The sequence below is a fragment of the Lygodium microphyllum genome, chromosome 1 (genome assembly GCF_053477565.2).
Source record: "Lygodium microphyllum isolate KBCC chromosome 1, Lygodium_microphyllum_v1.1.10, whole genome shotgun sequence".
NCBI lineage: Eukaryota > Viridiplantae > Streptophyta > Polypodiopsida > Schizaeales > Lygodiaceae > Lygodium > Lygodium microphyllum.
Window position 1 is genome coordinate 40,621,723 of NC_141135.1, and position 12,133 is coordinate 40,633,855.

Sequence of the window (12,133 nt, forward strand, 5' to 3'; positions counted from 1 at the left end):
TCATACACGAGGCTTCCAATCAGAGGCTGGTACGGTCTATATGTGGCTAAATATCTCCATCGCTGTTGAGGTGAAACCCAAGCTCAACGGGGTTGAAGGGGTTGGAATTTGTCATTGGGAACTTCTTAAGCATGCCAAGTATGTCTAGCCCTAGACAGTAAGATAATGGCCCTCTATCTGTCATCTCAGGATCCACCTTGAAGCAAGCCTCTAGTGTAATACTTGATCAAGATGATGTGCTTCGCTCACACTGACATGTTTACGTTGATATCTACCCCGCTGCAAATGGGCTTTATGTGTTGGGATACAACCTGATGCATCTTCTTGTTGGCTGGAAATTATGTAATCTTCCTGTATTTAGATTGCCTTATGGAGCTTGCAGACACGAGGGGCCTCAGGCAGTTGCTACATGTCTCTCTCCATTCACTTGTCCATGAACTCTTGTAGGGTGGTGGGCATGACTTTTTGTTGCACCAAGTATAGTGTGTTTATATTTAGTACCTTTGGTCCCCTCTACATAATCAAATCTAATGGGCTCAATTGATACACTTGTGGTTCCAACTTCCACATCTGGTCTCTCTCTATGCTTTCTGGTCTCCCTTGCACTCTCTTCCCCTCTGGTCCCTTGTCTTCCTTGTGGACTTTTAACATTCTAATTTCTAATATGTAAACTTAGCCCTTTTTATAGCACATATGAAGCTTAAACAAGGTGCCACATGCAACTTATACTAAATATTTCTTGTGACATCACCTTAACATCCATCTAATAGATAGGCCATTGGCAACATTCAAAGCAGCAATCAAATGTTGTCAATAGATGTTGCATTGTGGTGTAGTTCCTCCATCTAACTTTATCCTTTGGCCACTTGCTGTGCTCTTTATCTAATTAACTGCCCATTTGAGCCTCTCTTGTATTGCGGGATATGCCTTCAAGGAATCTTGTGATTGCTCCTACCTCGTTAAAACTGTTCTCGCCTTCGACTTTTAATTGCTGCAAAGTTCTATCCAGCTTTAGAATGAAGCAAACCCATCTTTTTCAAATACTCTTATATTAGCATGATACTTTACAAGAAATTGAACTTTAAATGGTATCCTATAAAAAAGTGTGAAATCATTTCAAGTAAGGTAGTTTCATATTCATGTGCACCTAAAAAGACAAAAAAGAGTTCTAGTAATAGAGTATGCTTTCATGTTGGAACACCAAAGGTAACTTTTGATCACATAATGGGACTTGCTCTATTTTTCTCCTCTTTTTGTAGCAATGGGATAATAGATTTTAGTTGAAAAGACATAAATCTTTGTGTTTGTAGATTGAAAAGGAATTTTGAATCTTTGTGTTTGTGGATTGAAAAGGAATTTTGACAATTGAGTCTGGTTGGATTTCTCATCCTTCAACAAGGGGCATGAGCTATTGCATTGTTCTTTTCCATAGTGCTTTTCAAAGATGATTGTACAAAGGGGTCCTTTATAGACAAGTTTTTGAATAGGGGCAACAACAACACTATCTCATTAGTTTACAACATAAATATCTATCAAGTAGATGTATCATGAGCATACTAGGTTAGGGAAGACCAATTGGTTGCTCTCAAAGACTTGTTCGGCTTGTTGACAATCAATGATAATCATTAGTTGTGGAGTATTAGCATTTAAATAATCATAATAACCATCAATGGTTGAGTGTAAGGAGGTATTAGGCAAGTGAATGATGCTCCGAGATAGGTTGGGTATTTGATATGTGAGTTGTGGTGAAGGAATTAAATGCAAAACTTTGCATCATCTACAATGCCACATTATTACTTGAGCAAATACTTGTTAGACACATCCCCAACTTACAATAGAGGTGATGAGGGACGATTTTAATAAATATACATCAAATGTTTAAAATTCCTTAGAAATATAGCATTGTATTCACCACATACTCGAAGCATTGTTGTATACTTATAATATTATAAAGTGTTATGTATTCTTTAGACTATCACATAAGAAACCCTAGGTTTCTTCAAGGCAAGCTACCACATAGAAACTTTGCTTCCTTTGCTTTAGTTTATATAGGGGTGGGTGTGTGTGTGTTTTAAGGAGGGGGTAAGGTTTTGCTTGGGGAGTAAGTTGCATAACTATATTCATACACATGCCCATGTGCATTTGTTTGTAAGGTAATAGAATTGGAGGAAGTTTAGGATCTTACGGTCACCCTAAGTTTTCAAGGTTGGTGAAATCTAAAAGATTTCAATTGGGGGGACTAACGTGCATGGCTTAAGATTTTGGTGTGGGTAACATGCGTAAGTTTTCAATCGGGGGATATATATATTTTTCCTTGGAGAGGGTTTTGTTCAATGGACTCACTTTTTGTGGGGACAACTAGGGCACATGAGTATTGTGTGTGTTGCACTTAGCCGTGGGAGTGAGGTTTTAGTATGCTTGGAGCCAAAGTTTTAATGTGACGGGGATCTAATGTTTTCTTTTATTGGGTGTGATGCTCTTTAGTCTCTTTTCGTTCCCCTCTCCCATTTCTCTCTTTATCTCTTTATGCATCTCTTTTTTCTCCACACACACACACACACACACACACACACACTCTCTCTCTCTCTCTCTCTCTCTCTCTCTCTCATGGGGAACCCAAGGTTCTCTCTCATGGGGGACTCAAGATTTTGCTTGGTTCATGTATGTGTGTATGTATGCATGTGGGGGACCTAATGTTATAAAGGTGACAAGAACTTGGCAAGGACAAGGATTGCCGCCTCATAGCTTACAAGAGAATAACTTGAAGAGGACAATGCAAAAGAACTTGATTCTTTATTGGAAGAAGATGGAATACAACAATATATTTTCTAGTAGCAAATTCATATAATTATGTTTATAGGAATACTATATTCATTATACAAGATAAGATCTTGATGCAATACTAGACTAGATATGATACACTACAATAATTAGAGATACATGTTATAAATCGCATGATGGTGGGAATACTTGCTTGAGCTACTACACCAAACACACACCATACACACAAGAGGAAACTCACTTAAGAACACAAAAAGAGAGATGAAGGCCAAAATGTTTTGTTGTTGGTTTTTCCTTCTTTACACAATACAATGTACACAAAGTATAGATAAGATACATGCTAAATATAGACATACATACCTTTCTAACTAGGTTGTCCATCATCAATGTCTGCACATGTTGAGCTTGCCATCTCAACATTCCCCCCTCAAGCTTAACTGTATCTCTACAACTCCAAACAAGTTTCAAAATTTTCGAAGCTTCTCTACATTCAATGCCTTTTGAAAATGTTAGCTATTTGATTCTCTGTGCTAACATATACTAAGGCAATCTCTCCTATAAGCACCTTCTTTCTCACAAAATGGTAATGCATCTCAATGTGTTTTATCCTAGCATGGAACACTTGATTCCTAGCTAACTGTGTGCTGCTCATGCTGTCACAATGACAAGTGGACTATCTTCGTGTATATCCAAATCACCCAATAACTTTTGCAACCATACAATCTCACATGCTGCCATAGGAATACCTTTGTACTTAGCCTCTGGTACTTGATAAAGTAGTTGTAGGTTGCTTTTTTCTACTTCACGTAATTGCTGCACTACCAAGAAAAAACATGAATCTACTGATAGATCTTTTATTCGACATGCTACTAGCCAAATTTTCATGTGTATATCCAAACACCTATCTATTCTTACCTACCTCATAAAAAAGTCCATAATGCAAAGTGGACTTCACATACCTCAATATGTATCTAACTACATCCAAAAAAGGCTTTTTAGGCATCTAAATAAATTGATTGACAAGACTACTAGCATAACTCAAGTCTAGCCTTATGATAATCATATAAATCAAACTCCCAACTATCCTCCTGAACATAGTAGGGCCTTCTATCTTATCCCCAACATCAACACTCAACTTTACATTTTGCTCCAATGACACCGAAAGAGGCTTACACACTATCATATATCATACTTGGACAATATATCCAAACCATATTGCTTAATCTCAAACTTCTTCAAAATGTCCTTGACTTTAGCAATTCCATTGTCACTGTCATATTTTATGTAATAATCAAGTCATCCATATAGATGACTATGATGACCTGTTGGGGGTAAAGGCGCCTCCGCCTAGCCGCCAGTGTATTACTACACTGACAGTACTCGTGCTTGCACACTGCAAGCGGCTGGGCACCCATCACTGTCACTTTATTCTTTATTCTTTTAGTGACAGATGAATAAAGGGAAGGCCGGTCACACATTGTGACTGTTGGAGTTCCCTGAGCGGTGGATTTTTGCCCTAGAAAAGTGCTCAAAGATTGCCAAGAAAATCGGAATTTCAAGGAAAATTTGGATTTCGTCGAAGGCAGCATAGGCAATTGGGTCGATTTTAAGCAACAAGCAATCGACGGGTTCTAAACGTGCTTTAAAGACCCACTAAGCGTTAAGAAATGGATAAGAAGCTCTCCCATTCTTCCACTTGTTTTCTTGGATAATGCTTATGGAGACATTGGAAGCAGGGTGTGGGAGCTTTCGCTCAACCGCCAAGACCCACGGACCGCTTATTGTTTCAAGCATTCCAAGCAAGCTCTAATGGCTATCTCTCACCTAGCCGACGCGCCGTTGATACTACGAGTGTAGTGAGCTTACCTTGATGCTTGATCGAGTACCCTCCTCTCTCTTTCACTTCGGAAGCTCCACGATTCTCGATGCTAGCTCAAGCATCCTCAAGCCCCCTCCATCTCCAAGCTCCATCCTCCATAGCTGCGCGCGCAAGAGAAGAGAAGAGAAGAGAAGAAGAGGAGAGGAGATGGTGAAGAGCTTCACCCTCTTGATCCCTCACTCCCACATGCACTCACTCCCTCACACTCTCCACTTCCTCTCTCAAGAGCACACACAAGCAAGAAGGAGAGAAGAAGAGAGGAAGAAGAAGACTCTTTTTGCCACACACCAAAAGAATGACCTTCTCATTCACTTTTTCAACTTTATATACAAAACCCTAAATCCCTTTTGGGTGGTCATCCCCTTTTTCCCTTTTTTACATGGCCAACCGTAGCCTAGGCCCTTTTTCCCATTTCCCACCACTCTAATTTCATCCTATTCCCAACTAATGCATACAATTTGCACAGGAGCGAGCCTGGTGCTCTTTTACAAGGATTCGGGAGTGCTTCCATATTTAATGGTGCACCTTTTACTCTTTTGTTGCATCGGGGCGACACTGAGACTTTCTGAGGGTCGTGCCCGAATATTTAAATTTTTTAGGATCTGGTTACCGGTCAAGGCACCTTTTTTCGCTTTTATCCTGCGCGTTTTTTGCTATTTCCTTTTTTTCCGTTTTCCGCTCCTCTGTGCTGTGGGAAACACGGTAACATTACCCCCTCCTAGCCAAGTGCCAGTCCCATGGCACTGCGATGGGAAGTAGTGGCTAGTTAGGTTTCCTGCTAGACAGAACTAGTGGGTGGGTGACATCGCTTCCAAGGTGGTTGTGTGAATGAGAGTTGATGGAGTTTAGTGATGATGACCAGGAGAGATTCCGGTGTGCTTTAGGCTTCATGAAGATGCTCGGCATCTTTCACACAGTTGTGGCGTCTGTTATGTAGCCGGTCGTCCCTTGAGCATCAGAAACGCTTGAAGCAATAAGCAATCCCTTAGGAGGATGGTATTGGAGGGATTCATCCTGGAGAAGCCCCCCCAAACTCGGTCTTGACAAAGATATGGTTTGTCTCCGCATTGAAAATCTGTGTCGTTGAGTTGAAGATCTGTCTTTGAGTTGAAGGTCTTCAGTACTGCGTTGAAGATCTTTAACTTTGCATTGAAATTCTTCAGGCTTGTGGAATCAATAAGTGATCTGTAGATCTTGAGGTGTTGGGCATGCATCTTTGGAAGATGAGGTTCCAAGATCTCTGCCAATGGCAGATCTATCTTGACTTGGTTCAATCATGGTAGCCATCAGCAGGCAGGTGGCTGGACACCGGCACATGGAAAAAGTCTTGGTCATTAAAGGATGCCATGGGTGATCCTCTTCAACGGAGTAGCCAGTTCTTGAAACTCGAACATAACCTGTAAGAAAAGTTGTGCCCTCCTAAGGGGTGTGTCTGCCTCTTCGTGTAGTGTGTGGTGGCCGTGGCAGTGGAAGTGGGAGATGGGTCTAGCCCTTGGTAATGTCCCACACTTGAGGACCCAGTTCGTGTGTCGTTGGAGGTGCGGTGCAAGTCTTAGGGTGATAGGTCTGGAAGTCTTGCCCTTGATGTGCCCTAAGTGTGAAGTGGGGAGGGGGAATAGGGAAGGCCCTAGGTGCAGTGTCTGTGGTGCATTTCTCTTTTTTTTTTTTTTTGAAATGATAACCAGGCCTAATTGTCTTCATTGGAATGAGGAGGGGAAGGGGGTCAGATAGATTTGCTCAAAAACTGGCGATTTTGCATGTAATATTTCAGATTCATACGGACACGAAGAGAAGTGGTGGAGAGGAAAGGGTGATTGCACCTAGTAAATTGGCTATCATTCATATCTTCTAGGAGGGCTAGGCAAAAAGAGGGAAGGAGACTAGCCCTCATCATAAGACGAGCCATGGCGCAGTTGTCTATAGCGTTAGGGTCAAAGAATAGGGGAGGTAGGCCGCACTCTTGTGGAGTCGGGTCCTGCTTAAGGAGTAGCCTAAGTAACCTAAGATAATTACAGGTTGTTACAAAAGCGGGGTCAAGGCATGAGGAGAAATCCGCAAGAAAGCACGTCATAGACTCATCTAGGCTTTGGGCGGTAAAGAGAAGGGCATGCTCGAAGGATACTACAGTGGAGTTATAAATAATAGGGAAGTCGTACCGCCCGTGGAGGGTGGTATCAAAATGCACCCCTACCCTTCGAGGGTATGCCATGTATATAGGGTTGTTCCGCTCGAAGGGCAGGGTATTACAAAACGCCATCCAGGAGAGCATGTTGATGTCGCATACTCGCCTCCTCCATAGGGGTTAGCTTTTGTAGCCCTGTACAGTGTGTGGGACTTCAAAAACTTTATTCTTCCAGTAGTCAGCCGCTTCTGTGCCCCAAGAGGTAGGGGTCTTTTCTCGCTCTTCTAGCCATCTTTGCCCCAATCGGCCACCGACCGCGATTACCTCTTCCATCACCTTGAGCGGCAGGACCCTTCGCAGACTGTTGGGTAGGAGGAAACTAAAGGTGAATGGATCATTTCCTTGTTCCTGTATCTCCCACAACACTAGTTCTGCGTGGAATCCCGCGGGGAGATCATCAGGGCATGGTGGGAGGGGTGCGGATGGTAGCACGGTTGGTTTGGCTCTCAACTGTTTCTTGGCTTCCTCCGCTAGCTTCCTGTGTCTTTCCCTAGAGGCGGCTTTTCTTTCCGTAGATGGGTCCTCTTGTGGTGGCTCTTGAGACTGCGACGAGGGGGGTTGTGGGACTACATCCTTCCTGAATCGGTTCATGTCGATTTCCAGTTCTGCTTCCTCCCCCTGCCGTTCTCCCTGTGCTGCTTCCTCCTCGAATCCGAGGGCGTCGATTTCCTCGGGGGTTAGGCCGGCCAGCAATAGATATTTTCGTTGCTCATCCAAGCTCAGCCTAAGCTCCGTAGGTAAGGGTGGCATCTGCAATCTAGCGTGTAAGGCTCTTCGTGCCATGCCAAGCTTTCTCTGCATCACCTCCAATGACTCTCCTTGAGCTGCGTGGGTGGCGTCCAGGATGGTGTCGAGGAAGGCCTTCTGTTGAGTGTTGAAGGCCATTTGGGCTGCTTCTGCCTTGCTCTCTGCGATGATTTTCTCCTTCTCTGCTAGAGCAAGGCGCCGGGCCAGTGTCTTCACCCTCTTTTCATTGTGTGCAGCCCACTCCTCTGCTCTTTTGTTCATCACTTCCAAGCTCTCTCCTTGCTTTAGGGTTAGCATCACGAGTTTCTGCTCATAGTCTTCCAACTCCCTAACCAGCCTTTCTTGCTCTTCTTTTTCAGAGGTTAGTTGATCTGTCAGGTGCTCGATCTCCTCTTGTTGCTCCTTTATGCCTTGTTTTCTCTCCTTGTCCCTGTCATTCAACTTTGCCCCCACAAGCGCATCCACCTGAGCAGATTTCGTAGCGAGCTCCTGATATTGCAATATTAGGAGCTTGTGCTCTCTTTGCATTTTGACTAGTTCATGTGTCTCGTTTTTTAGCTCTTGTCTCCAATGCTCCTCCCTCTCATCCTTAGCCTTCATTTCTTGTTTGAGATCTACTATCTCCCTCTGCTGCATGGCTATCATTCTCGTTTTATCCAGTTGGAAGGTGGCCACTGATTCCTTCTCAGCTGTTGCCAACTTAGCCACGGTTATCTTGCATTCCTCCTTAGCTTTCTCCAATTGGGAGAGCATCTTGGCGATGTATTCGTCGTAATTAGTCGATGGCATCATCGTTGTGTGGATGGGCGAGGTTGAGGCTTCTACCTTCTGCCTTTTGGGCTCTTGCTTCGATTCTGCATCCGTAGCTGGCCTTTTTTGTCCTGTGGCCGTGGCTTCTGTGCTCTGTCCATGGCCCATCTCCTTGTTGATGAAGTACTACATCCACACTACGAAGTTTGGCACGTCGGCACTGGTCGGGATGCTAGGGGTGATGGTGGTGGGTTCAGCGGAAGGCACCAGGAGGGTAGGGATTGGATGAATCGGGGCCTTGCCCTTGCCCTCAGGGAATGGAGGTGGCACAAACTCTCACACTTGTGTGCTAGACCCTGGCCCCTCTTCTCTATGCGGGCTCAGGTTTCCCAGTTCATCTGCTCGGCTCTGTTGCTTGATGGACTGGCGTGTGGCTTCCGCTAGGTCCTCTTCCTCCTTCCTTCACAGCTCTTCCTCTTCCTCATTCGCCTTTCTCTTCCTTTCCTCCTCCGCTTTTCTATGCTCTTCCTTCTTTTTCCCTCTTTCTTCTTTTTCCTTCCTTTTCTTCTCCTCTGCTTCTTGTTTCGACGCCTTCTTTGCTTTCTGCAATTCTTCTTTTTCCTTCTCCTCCTCCTGTCTTTTCGTCCTCTCTCTCTCCTTGGCTTCTTTTAGGGACTCTTTCTTTGCCCTTTCCAAGTCTTCTCTTTCCTTCTTTCTGCCTTTGTCATCCTTCTTCTTTCTCTGCGTCGTCTTCTTCTTGGGTTTCCTAGTTGTCTCTTTGCTAGTCAGTCCCTCCCCTTCTCCTTCTGTCTCAGTTCTATCGGTGGACCTATCCTTGTCCTAGTGAGGAGGCGACCTCTCTGGCGTTTCTCCTTCTCCTTCTTCCGCCTCCTGTGCTTCCTTCACTGCCTCTTGGATGAGTGCAGTCAAGACACCTCCATACCCGATGAAGGAGACTTTGGAGGAGGCTTTCTTTCTTTCCGTAACTTTAGAAGCCGGAGATTCTCCTGGTACACTTCCTAGGGCCAATGCTTTGGCCGCCTAATCAATCGTTTTTCGCACGTACCCATTCCAATCTACTTCATCTAGGGTATGGGCTACTACATTCTCCAGCACCGGCACGCTAATTCGATGCATTAAGGAATTGTAACGCTGGCTGGAGAAGAGCACATGTATCAGCTTGGCCTGCATCCTGGCTTTTGCGTCAGGGATATCCTGGATGCTTATGCCGTCATTTGTAAGCACATCTTCCTTCTTCATTTTCAGCATGGCATAAACATCCCTTTTTTGTTTCCTCTCCATCTTTGGTACCAATTCCAAAGCCTTCTCCACCAAGGCTGGATGTAACCGGACATGTACCCGCTTTGCGCCTTCTCCTCTGCCCATTGTTACAATACCGCATTCTTGGTCTAGGTTGTATGTTTTGAGGAACTCCACATACTTTAGGTGGTACGGCTCCTGCGAGAACTTTTCAGGATACTTTGTGAGGCTGCATTGTTCCACCACCCTCCTGGCTGCTTCCTCCTTGTCCACCACGACTTCTATGTTGTGGATGGTTCAAAATTTGAGCTGGCTGAAGGCGCAGTTCTCTAGATGGATGCGGTATTGCTCCCTTTCCTCGTCTGTGAATGGGAGTCGATGGGCATGGTCTTGCTGCGACATTTTATGCTCCTGCCATAAATCGTAACTTTCATTAGTATTTTCCACATGTTAATTCGCTGATTGTGGAAAAAGAAAAACTCTATGCTTTTTGAATGAATTCCTTAGGAAGCCATGTAGATTTTCCTTTTTAGACTTGGACTTTTTGCCCTTTATTTCAAAGTTTTCTTGCCCATTTTCCTACCCCGTCCGTTTTTTCATACTACCTATTTATGCTTGTTGCTAATTTTACTTTGATTTATCCCCTTTGATTCCTTTCTCATCTGATTCATTCCACCTCATTCCACCTTACCCCCTTCCCTTCCATCTTGAAAAGAAGCCTTCCTAGGATTGAAGGTCAAAAGGTTAAGGGCTTTCGGCATGTTGGGATGGGAGTTACTTGTGAAGGAGCCAAGTATAGAAATTTGGATTGTATTCCAGTTGAGCGGTGCGGTCTAAATCAAAGGGTCGAATTCCCACGTGCGTGATGTATGTGAGAACATCTGTGAGGAAGTCACCAGAGTTGACCTGACTCACAATGTGGAGTTCTTCCCCTGTTAAGAGGCGATCAAGGTAGGGATGCCCCTTTATGTGCTCGTCCATGGGTCAGCCCCGAAGAGTGGTTAACACTCTGTACGAGGTGGGCACGACGTAAGTGGAGTCATACTCTGCTATTTTGATGGCTTGGCGTTGGTCATTATGCGATATCCTTCAACTTCCCATTGCAGCCTAAGAGCGTACCACTACCTCAAGAAAGGTGATCCAGTGTCAGCAAGGTGTGATAACTCCGCGATTTCTTGGTCGGTGATAGCAGAAGTGGTTCATGGATCGTATGACGTGATAAGGCACTGTTTGATGGCTTGCTCCTTGGAGATCTCGCTGCGAATCAATTCAGCAGCGGAGTGAGAAGCTTTTGCAAATGTAAATTCAAATGTCTCCCAGGAGCAAGGCATATTGCGCACTTCTGTTGCAAAGGGTTCTTCTGATAGACCTAAGTCCAAGCGGTTGTAGCTGAGGGCTAGCGACATGAAGGTGGCATCGAGTCGTTTAATGCATTCCACCACGTCATCCCCAGTGTCCTCCGCAAGGTCAGCGGCTAGCACTAGGAAGGATTTTCGTTCGTAGGAGGGCATAAGGCCGACAGGTGGTTGAGGTTTGACAGAATAAGCACTTTTGACAACGAAAATGGGCGGTTGGGAGTTTCCTTGAGCCCGCAATTTGGTTGTGTGGAATATGGGTGGGTTAGGGTCCGTCACAACAGATGGATTGCTACATTTAGGTTTTCTTTGGGGAGTCGGATTGACTAGGTCAGACAATGCCTCCTGTGACGGTGGCTGTTGTTTGGGCCGATAGGCCTTTTGCGACTTTTTTGGCCCAAAGCGTAGATGAGTCAGATGGCTGGGGCTGTGGAGAGCATTGCGGCTTATGGTTTTGAGGCATTGGGGGACGTGGGCTAATCAAGCTTGAGGGTGGTGTCTGAATAGTGCCTTTGGCCGTGGGGACCTTTGGGATCCACAGCCAGGTATTTCCCTCGTAGTAGCTTTGGGCATGCAAGAGGGCTTTAGGGACCCATCTTAGCTTGATCACGCGGCGCTTCTTGTGAATGTGTTTTGGTCTCCTAGGTTTAGAGTTTTGGGTCTTCTGAGGATAGGAGTGTCGACTCCTAGGCGGTGGTTGCGGCTGTTTAGGCACCCATTGAAGGCGAGGCTGTGGGGTGTTAGCTTCGGCTGTAGTGGGTTGTGATTTATGGGAGTCGGGGAGTGGCGGCCATGCACTATCCCCCTCCTTAGTCTTGCCTATGGTTGATTCTATCGGTGGCTTTTCGGATGGTGATGGTGTCGTGCAGCCCTAGCTGAAAGCTATGACAATGCGCACGTTGCCTATTGCTAGGTGGATGCGCTGCGACTCATAATCAATATTGTAGTGAGTCTGATATTTGAAGGTTCGCCCCAATAGTGTCTCCGTGCCTGCATCCGTGGCACTTGGTAATACGTAAAAAAACATTGGAACAGTCTCAGACTCGATAGAAACGGTGACTCTGCTCTTGCTAAGAAGTGCGTATGAGTGGGCTCCGTATGGGTTTAATTTGGCAGTTGTGGGTTGAAGTAGCAGTTTGCGATCCAATGACTGTGGGTTAAGATGTTGAAGTCTGCTCC